The 10,150-nt window shown below is 39.9% G+C and overlaps 1 protein-coding gene across 1 annotated transcript in view; it reads left to right on the top strand.

The window, feature by feature from the left end:
* The window catches only part of FANCM (Fanconi anemia, complementation group M), a gene marked incomplete at its 5' end in the record, with an annotated part of 50,823 nt that overhangs the window by 21,659 nt on the left and 19,014 nt on the right, over positions 1 to 10,150 (top strand). The window lies entirely within an intron of this gene.

Genomic DNA, 10,150 nt, shown 5'->3' with positions numbered 1-10,150 from the left:
GCAGGAATGTATTGCATGTTTTGAGGCTTTTTGGTTTGTATTCTGTGAAAGCTTTAATTAAAAACCTCCTAAGAATTAAAGGGTAAGAGGAGAGCAGTCAAACAAACATGGATGAAAACTATTTGGGAGATGAGAATTTTGTTTGCTAACAGTTATGGATAGCAGATATGCCTTTATAATGAAAGGCACATCAAGAAAATGTGTGTAGAGGTGGATCTGTTGACAGTACCTGAAGACTTCAGTTGTTCACCACACTATTTTTAACTCCAGTTTAGCTCTTTTATGTTCCGCACATACCGCTTTTTAGCGTGTTGAAGTTTTCTAGGTCATCAGAATCTGTTGCTAAGCTGCCAGAGTCTCCTGAATAACTAGACTACTCAAGGAAGAGAATAGAGACATTGTAGTTGTACTCCTTGCTAGGCAAGTGTATTAATGGAAAGTTGTAAATAGACTTTCAGAGCTAAGATAAGCTTCTCCACTTCATCACAGAACAATGGCATTTTTGACTTGTTTGAGAGTCTTGTGTTCCCAAGCTAGGGTCAAGAACATACTGCGAGAGAGAGAGAACTTTGGGGAGAGTTCAGGTATAGAGAGCTGAAGGATGTCAAGAGGCAAAGAAAAGGTTAAAAAAATTTAGAATTGCTCTTCTAATTGAGGACTTGTCTCCCCACCACCAAATCAGGCACTTGAAGTATTTGTGACCTAAGTTCCTTTTGTGAAAGTATATTGATACCAGAAGTCTGTTCAGGTTCCCAAGCGCCTTCAAACTGACATCTGGCACCCTTAAAATACTTTCCAGAGCAAATTATTGAGTCACCAAGGGAGTCTTCAGTCTTCTCCCCTGAACTCTGCCAAAGTAGGTGCCAAAAATTATAAGCAAAGCAGAGTATCAAAGCAGAGTTTTACAGAACTTCTACAGAGATACGTCTGCCTACTGTCCCTCACAGGAATGAGACAGCCCAACTCACCTACCTCTGCTCTCTACTGTTGAGGGAACAGGGAGGATGTCCCTTCAGCAGGCAGGACCCAAAACTATGGCTTTTTACCTCATGGTCATCATGGTACATTTTGCTTAGCTCTGATGATGGCCATCCAGCATAGGCAGGGTGTGTGGTGCTGCATTCTCTGTGTTGTGCTTTGCTCAGAAATCACGCTGCCATGTGCCATCATAGCACACGAGCTCTCTCCCCAAGTACTTCAGAGCAGTCCTGCGTACAGCACGCTGTGGTGCTGCAGAGAGTCTGCAAACAGAGTCTTGGAAAATGCTGGAAGATCTGGATCGGAAAGGCCAGCATACAGCTACTAGTTGATAACAAGCGATAAACAGTTGGCTTTCACTTTTTCTAATTTAACAGCTAAATGTCAGCTTAATTGTCATGCATTGTAGGTAATGCCCTCGCACTCGAAAGACTGGGACTGCCTGTTATCTCATTCAGCTGCCTCCCAGCTCAAAGTTTCAGGCATTATCTGGATTGATTTCCAGCCAGCTTTCTCTGGTCTGTCTTAACTAGTCATAGGTGGAGATGCTGAACTTTCTGATCAGTTAGAGGAGAAATTATAATTGGATGTCACTGGCATGCTGAAAACACCTTCTAATGACTCCACTGAATATGAGAGGTTACAACATGACACACCACTCCACCCTGTTGAATTCTTCTAGGGAAAAACAAAGCACTAGCAGTAACTGACCATGTCTGACAAGGTTGACAAGGCAGAAGCTGTAATCGGCACTGACACCCAGTTTTTAAACTTCAGTGATTGTTGGCCTCTTTCTTGTATCTAAACCAAATTGTCAAGGTTCAAGGACATCAAAGGTTCACCGTAATTGCTTCACAAAAAGCAAGGATGCAATGTGTCTTAATCTATTTTGTCAGCACTGACAGTAATTTCTTCTATGTGAGTTTTATTAATATTTTCTTAAGTCACCCTTGACTTCTCTGAAAGGCACTGATACTCTTCCCAAGACAGGCTGTGTTCCCATTGACATTCACCAAAGGGAAGGGAAGTGAATGATGTATGTTACTTTTACAGTGGAATTGCCTTGGAGCAGTCACTGTGCTGTGGCAGTCCTTACTCATCATGTAGACTACACCAGCAAAAACTTGTTGCCCTGCAATTCGGAAGAGAACAAATATTCCATATTGCTATCATGGGAGCATATGTGAGTGTGGGGGAGGTAGTTTTGGTTTCCTATTACTACCACTCTTGTCCTTACTCAGTCTTCCTATAGCCTCAAGTCTGGTGAATCAGAAAACGCATACAGAGAAAAATGGGTGTAATTATATAGTAAATCAGACGAAAGAACCTTTCAGTGTAAAATATTTTTTTAAAAACATGTCTGTTCTAAACCATTTGTTGGTGAATGTCACCTGCTTTGAGGGCCGTCACTGCTACCGTAGATCAGTTCAGTTTGGATCTGTGGAGCGCTCTGGTCCAATCCAAGGCCCATGTAGACCAGGTGACTCGGGGCCTTGACAAGTCAAGCCTTCAGCATCTTCAGGGTTGGAATCGCCTTTTCTGGGCCCTTGGTTAGCATTTGATCACCCTCATGGTGAAAAAATTTCTCCAAATATCTAATCGAAATTTCCCTTGTTACATGTTGTGCCCATTAACTCTGGCCTCAGCGTACCTCCAGGAAGCCTGGCTCTGTCTTCCCTCTGCTCTTACATTAGATAAAGATGGTAATAAGATCCCCCTCTTCTTAAGACTGAACAGAGTTCCCTTGGCCTTGCCTTGTACATCCTTGTGCTCCAGCCCTGTGACAGTTTTGGCTACCTCTGCTGGACTTGATCCAGTCCGAGATATTTCTGGTACTCGAGGCCCAAAACTAGACTAAGCACTCCAGATGTGGTCTTACAGAGGATGAACAAGGAGAATAATCGCTTCCCTTGCCCTGCTGGCTACTCTCTTGCTAATGGAGCCTGGGTGCAATCGTCTTTGTTGCCACAAGGGCACGCTGCTGTCTCATTTTCCTGTCGTGATGTTTCTGTCATCTTGTTGAGGACCCTCTGGACAGCAGCCCTGCCCTCAAGCATGTCACCTGCTTTCCCTCACCTGCTATCATCTGCAAATTTACTGAACGTGCACTCTGTACTGCAGTCAAGGTCAGTAATAAAAATGTTAAACACTAAAAACCTCTGAGAAACACTTCTAGCAGCTAGTCACTGGTAGGACTTCATACCGGTCCTCAAAACACTTTAATCATGGTGGTCCAGCCAGTTTTCTACCCGCCCTTATTGCCCGCTTATTCAAACCATATCTCGCAAGTTTAGCTACGAGATAGTGTCAGAAGCCTTGCTAAAGTCAAAATAAACAACATCCACTGCAATTCTGTTCCCCACAAAGCTGGTTACATCTTCATAAAAGGCAGTCTTGAATTCTTCATCCCTATGCGTTTTGTATGCTTGTTCGGATATTCTCTTGAAAGCTTGAATGTTTTCTTATTAGTTTGATTTGAAGTTTGTACGTTAAACTTAAAATTGGAATAAATATCACATTCACGTAGCATTCTAATTTCACACATTTAGATTTTCCTTATGATATAGTATTCACAACACTATTGCACATAAAATTTTTCACATCAGGATCTTTCAAAAATTTAGCTTTGCCGAAAACTGATTATGCCACGTTGGCCATAGCCAGTCCTCTGAGGAGGCATGGTTTACTTCAACAGTAACTACTACGCTGATTTTTTTTTTTCGTATTGTAGAGTGCTTGTTCTTAGAAGAAAATATTAATTAAAAATGCAAAGGTACAGCAAAATTGAAGAAACTTAGAGATTTGTAGGCAATGTTTTGAATTTCTGCACACCTACTAAGGCATGTTTATATAGGTGAGTATGTCTTGGCTGTATTCCTGACTCTGATGCTGTGTAGGTATGAGTAGCTGTGCAGGCAAAATTCCACCGACTGAAAGAATTGCCTGTGTTTGCAAGTGCAGGGCTGTACAACACCAGCCCTGTGTCTTTTTCTGCCACTGTATTTTCATGAGCACTTCAGTTCAGCATAAGATTGGGAAAACCATGAGGTTTAAAATCATGCTTTTCTGCCAAATTTGAATTTAACCCTGTTCAGCATCCTGCTCTGTTTCACAGTGAGAGCCCACAGATGCGCTGCGCTTGCTCAAAGCGCAGGCGGTTCTGGGACAAGCCTGCTGCCTCCTGCATTAGCTTAGTGCGATTGTGTTGTGGCTGGATTAATGTATCCCCAGACGCATTATGTGTTCTCAATATACAGCATATAGATTGGGATAGTCTTAATCCAAGCTTGGTGTTTTACAGACTACGTTGACCTGGGCATTCTTGGTGAAGATTGTTTCTATAGCAAGTTTAAACTTTTAGAAGTTTTGATTTATTGTAGTGTTTAGATGTGTTCTGAAATTGTAGGAAGCGCTATTATTAAACAGTAGGATAGGATAAAGGGATATTACTCCAGCCTCCGGGAAATTCCCCTTTAGCAGAAATTAAGCCTGTAAAAATTTACCTAAAATGTTAGTCTTACGTGAAAATGAGTGGATAAAAACAATTGTTTTAGCAGTGATTCAAAGGTTTTGCATGTATGTACTGTGCATCCAAGTTCCTACTATAAATATTCTATAGCCAAATATACCACTGCTAATCTGTCTGAGGTTATTTACACTTCTTAATAGCAGAAGGATTTAAGACAAATACGAGGCAAAGCTATTTCCTTAAATAAGTAAGATATTGAACTTTAAACCACAGTTCTGTTGATTATTTTCTTACTGAGGGATAAAATATAAAAACAGGCAAATCATTATTTTACTATGAATAACCAAATGATCTGGAAGTTTCTGATGAAACTAATTATTTCTTGGGAAGAATCTTATTCAGAGATTAGTAATAACTTAATACGAGCTAGCTCAGGAGGTACTTGTGTTTTCTTTATGCGTGTTCTCTTTTCTCTTAAGGAAGAAAGCTCAGGAATTCCCTGATGTGTAGCTTTCCTTTCCTTGTACTCATTCGATGATTCCAAGAAACCTCCTATGCAGTTGAGTTTTGCATAATAGACTAAAAAAGTCAATTAAAAGGCTTAGATATTTTTAAATAGATGAAGTAAAAACGTTTGTAAAAAAAAAAAAATTATATTGTGTTTATACGCTCTTAAAAACTTAAAGAAGTTAGCACAATCAAAAGAAAATAAAAAAGAAAAAGAAATCCCAAATACGAACCCTGCGACAGGCATATTCACTGCAGAAAAGCCTTTAATGCCTGTGTGGCTTTATTACTACAGCAACGAGAACTGGGCAGATGGGATTGGATTTTCTACTAGCTACAAGCAGGGATTTTTTGTGTGACATGGTAACAAATCAAGTTGTCCTTATGCAAAATAATTCAATAGCTTTTAAGCATTTTTGAAAATTAAACCGTACTGTTTGGAAACAAGGTCAGGGCAAAGTAATCATGTTTATTGAAATGATATTTGTCCAATTTTCTGAGGATAAGTAACAGGAAATATTGAAGTGCAAGTGCATTTTTTTTTTTTTTTTCTGGGAGGTAGGCAATTCTTAATGACTTTTAAAAAGTCATAATATTGTCAAATGTGGGAGTGTCTGTTTCCCACTTCAAAGCTGGCAATGTAAAGTTACAGTCAGAGCAATTATTCTCCGTAGAAAGACAAAAGAAAACCCAAAGACTCCCATTAGAAGGATTGTCTCTTTTTCACTCAAGTAATCTCTGATACCAAACACCTTGGGAGACAGGGTTTAGAAGATGAACCCGGAACAACTAAAATCATCTGTCATTTATTATCTGTCTTAGGTTGCCTTGAAGTATTCATGGGATGAAATGCCTGACAGTGGGGAAAATGCTCCCAGGATACCCTAAAACTCCAAAGAACCTGAAAAGGCCTTCCACAATTTTGAAATTTTAAATCGTACATGTTTGGGGGGGGAACGCAGTGTTTCCAGCCAGCTATGACTTTTTTCCAGGAGACACTGAATGCAAAGTTGAAAAATTGTTCAAATAAGGACAACAAAATTTATCTTTTAAGACCCTCATGGCCAATAGTATGTCTCAGGTTAAAATCCTGATCTGAGATGTGGCAAGACTTCTTCCCCAGCCAGCAACAAAAAAATTAAGACAGCAAATGACATTTAGTTAGACTGTTTATGACAGGCGGACTAATGTATCTGTGGAACTGTTGGTTTGAACTGTGGGACACTATTGTTTGGGCACTGAATCTGGCTTAAACAGCAGAGAATAGATAGTCAAAGCAAATACTCTGTCTTGGGATTCTCAAAAGAAAGCTGTGCAGAGGTGACCCAGCTTGTTCTTTATTCCAGAAAAACGCATTGGGAACACACTTCCTAGCATGAAGGTGGAAGGATGTTTGTTTTGTTCTGAGATGGTAAGGCTGCCAGGGAGAACCTGAAAGACCAAAAACCTCAGCTCTCCAATTAAAATAGTTTCTTGTGCCATATTGATTCTTCTGATCTTGTTGCCAAATATTTTGAGTCTAAATGCTAATTGAGACCTGGTTTAGATTGTTCAGACCTTTAATTGCAGGTGCTTTCTGTTTTTAATGATCCTGTGTGGTTTTGTGCTCACAGTGAGAACGGAGAATTAAGAGTGATTAGGCAAAGGATTTTGGGGTGTCAGCCATGTGAAAGGGACAAGGGGATTGAGCAGATTGTGTGGCACCTGGAAGGGCTTAGCTGTGTTCATATTTGAGATAGCCTGTCTGCTGTGTTTAGGGGTGACTCAGTGTTCCAGTACAACGCTGCGTGAAAGCCTCCCATAGCCCTCGTGCCACAGGTTCAGGCATACCAGCCAAAAATGTTCTTTCCTCCGAAGTTAAATGATCTCAGTTTTCTGGAAAACATGCCATAATACTACATCTTATGGAAACCAAATAAAATATCAAGTATGTGATACAGGGTTGCCAACTTAAATCTACAGACAAGAGAAACTTCATGTGTGTTCTGTGGTATGGTATATATAACACCATTGTATACAGCTGCCTGCCTTTTGTGGGTTTTTATTACTAATGTATGCACTCCTGATGTCCCTCCCTGCTGTTGGTAGAGTAGTAGAGCACATACCAATTCTGGCTACTGATTACTTTTGTTGGCTTTGTTCCGCTGTTACTTTATTTGTTTAGGGGTGTGTGCATGTGTGCAGTAATTTTGCATTTAGGTTTCTGGATTTAAAATAGTTATATGCTGTTTTTCATAAATTGTCAAAATATTTATGTATGTGAATAATTGGTTGGTTGTTCCTTAAGCTGATACAGAAGACTGATTTGGCAAAACTTTTACAGTAAGCGTGCCAAGGGTAAACTGGCAATCCATTCGTATGGTCTTGGAACGCTTGCAGGAGCTACTATATACCAAATGTGTTTGAAGATACTATTTATGTTTTTGAGAGGGGATAATATTTTAACATTGTTTTTGGTATTCTAATAATGCACTGATGACACAGTTTAGTGCAATATAATCACAATTTTTTAGAACACCGCTACTGTAGTTGAAAAACTGCTTTTAGATGCAACAGTCCTGCTATCTGCTTGGATATACCTGTTGCTGCTTGTATTTTTAATATTGGCATGGAAATGCAGTAAGCTTAGGAAATTATTATGACCACTGGGATTCAGGAATGTTTTGCTATCCATATTTTCATGGAAATTACGTATTGGTATCCAGGCCCTTGCTGTCTATCTCCCTGTAGTGTGGTGGGTTTCCCCCCTCTCCCTGTATATTTCTACAATACTTAGCATGGGGACATCCCAGGCTAAGGAAGTCAAATAGTAAATGTCAGCTTTAACCTACCTATGATGTCAGATAACAGAACAATCTGCAGTTAACAGGTCAGACACCTCTAATACTAACTAGCTATCACTTCTGTCCAGAAAGTTTTATAAAGTAAGCAGTTACTAAACCACAGATTAACTTATTTTCTGACACTTCAGATGTTCTTGAACTCTCTTGCCTCTGTAGCCTCTTTAATAATACCTGTTCCCATAATTGCTAGGGTACATACGTCGTATTTTGCTAATAAATCTTCCTTTTTAGGGATCTTTTGAGTGTTTTTATTGTGTAGCTGTGTTTGCTGTATAGCCAGATACTCTCTCAAATTAGGGTATCAGCAAAATAAGTACAAGCAGATAAATGAATAGTAGCCAATTGCTACTAAGCAGGAGCAGATGGTAACTCTTCAAGAACTCCCAGCCGCTTAGATCAGCCTGGATGTCGCAGCAGTAGGATGTGTCAGACACTGACTTGGGTTTTGAAGAAACTTGGGTTTCCACTTGGGTGGCTGCATGAGAGATAGCTTATGATTCATTAGAGGCAAGTTGCCTGAAAGCAAGAAAGCAATAGAATTAGTAGATACATCAATAATGTGATATCATTAGGAAGAGAAATATTGCAGCTTTTGTAGAGGGAAACTGTAGTTTCTATGTCCCTTAGGCTTCTTTCATGAATCAACTAGATGTATTTTTAAGGGTCATCTGATACAATATACTTGAACTTCCAAAAAAAGTTTTTGACGGTGTTCCTTCCCCTAGAGTATCTTCTGGAAACTAAGCAATCATGGAATAGGAGGGATTGATTATTCTGTTCATCAACCAGTTCCTGGCCTGTACTCAGATGGTAGGGAGGTTAGCAGTGAAATTATGTAAGCATCAAAATTGTTTAACCTATTTGTAAATGGTTTGGAAAAGCTATAATTTTTACAGCAGTAAAAAATTATTTTTGGTGATAAAAGTAAAAGATGGTCATAAAGAATTAACCTGCAAGCAAGATCTAAAAAGTTGGTGAATTAAATTCCGTACCGGTAAGTTCAAAGTTGAATGAAGGAGAAAGCTGCCGTAGCCAGGAAAGAGTTGTTTTGCGTAAACATTAGTTCAATGATCACTGTTACTAAAAAAAGGGATTAGAATTTCAGAAATCAGTAGGAAAGGAGTGTAAAATAAAGCAGACAAAATTATGTGATGGTGAAAATATGTCATATGCCCATATCTTGTATATAGCGAAAGTTCATCCCCTGCCATTAAGGTAATTGGTGTAAACGTAATTTTTAGCCAGTGTAAGCTCACATTAAGTAGCCTAGGTAGGCAGATGGACATATTTTGGGGAAGGAGCATTCTATAATTTCTTTATTTCTATACTTTTCTCAATTCTTAGTCAGATAAAACACACTGGGTTAAAGCAGCCTTTGTCTGATAACTGTGGGTATTTGTCCTCTTGCGTTCTTGTGCGTCAATCTCGTTACTGGGCACTAATAAATACTGTATAGTACATACTTTTATGTTAAACCATTTCAGAGAGCAACGTAGTATTTTACTGCCTACGGCCCAGTTTGTCAAGCAAGTGAGCAGGATTCCTGAAAGGCAGCAGCTCTCTTTGTAGGAATGAAAGGAGCTGGAGGAGGACTGCATGCTTTGATTTCTCTATCCTCCAGAAGTCTTCCATTGCAATCGAAGCCCACTTTAGCTTCCTCAGCGAGTGCGTGTTAACATAGCCGATATATTACAAGCAATAATTATAGCCCAGGAGATATTTGTAAACCTTAAAAAAGTGTTTGTGGGGAGTGGGGGAGAATGGTCATGGCTGAGAGCATTTGAGGCATAGCATTTTGTTGTCCAGAATACATGAAAGGGTGTCTTCCGCGTGTTGAGGATCATGTGTGAGGGCAAACACAAGGGTTTTCCGTTGTGTATTAAGGGATCAAGTGATCACCTACAAGGAAAAAATTGTAACCACTTGTCATGCAAATAGATTGGAGTATGCTGCTTTGATATCTGCTCTACCTAGTCATGCAAAATACTGTGTGAAAACCACCAGCCTTACTGTTTAATTTTTGTTAATATTCATGCTCTCGTGAGATCTCACCTGAAGTACTGTGTTCAGCTCTGGGGCCCCCAGCATAACAAGGACATGGACCTGTTGGAGCGAGTCCAGAGGAGGCCACAAAGATGATCAGAGGGCTGGAACACCTCCCCTTTGAAGACAGGCTGAGAGAGTTGGGGTTGTTCAGCCTGGAGAAGAGAAGGCTCCAGGGAGACCTTATAGCAGCCTTCCAGTACCTGAAGGGGGCCTACAAGAAAGCTGGAGAGGGACTTTTTACAAGGGCATGTAGTGATAGGACAAGGGATAATGGCCTTAAACTGAAAGAGGGTAGATTTAGATTAGA

The sequence above is a fragment of the Fulmarus glacialis genome, unplaced genomic scaffold, assembly GCF_000690835.1.
Source record: "Fulmarus glacialis isolate BGI_N327 unplaced genomic scaffold, ASM69083v1 scaffold5016, whole genome shotgun sequence".
Lineage (NCBI taxonomy): Eukaryota > Metazoa > Chordata > Aves > Procellariiformes > Procellariidae > Fulmarus > Fulmarus glacialis.
This window is presented reverse-complemented; position numbering and strand designations above follow the sequence as displayed.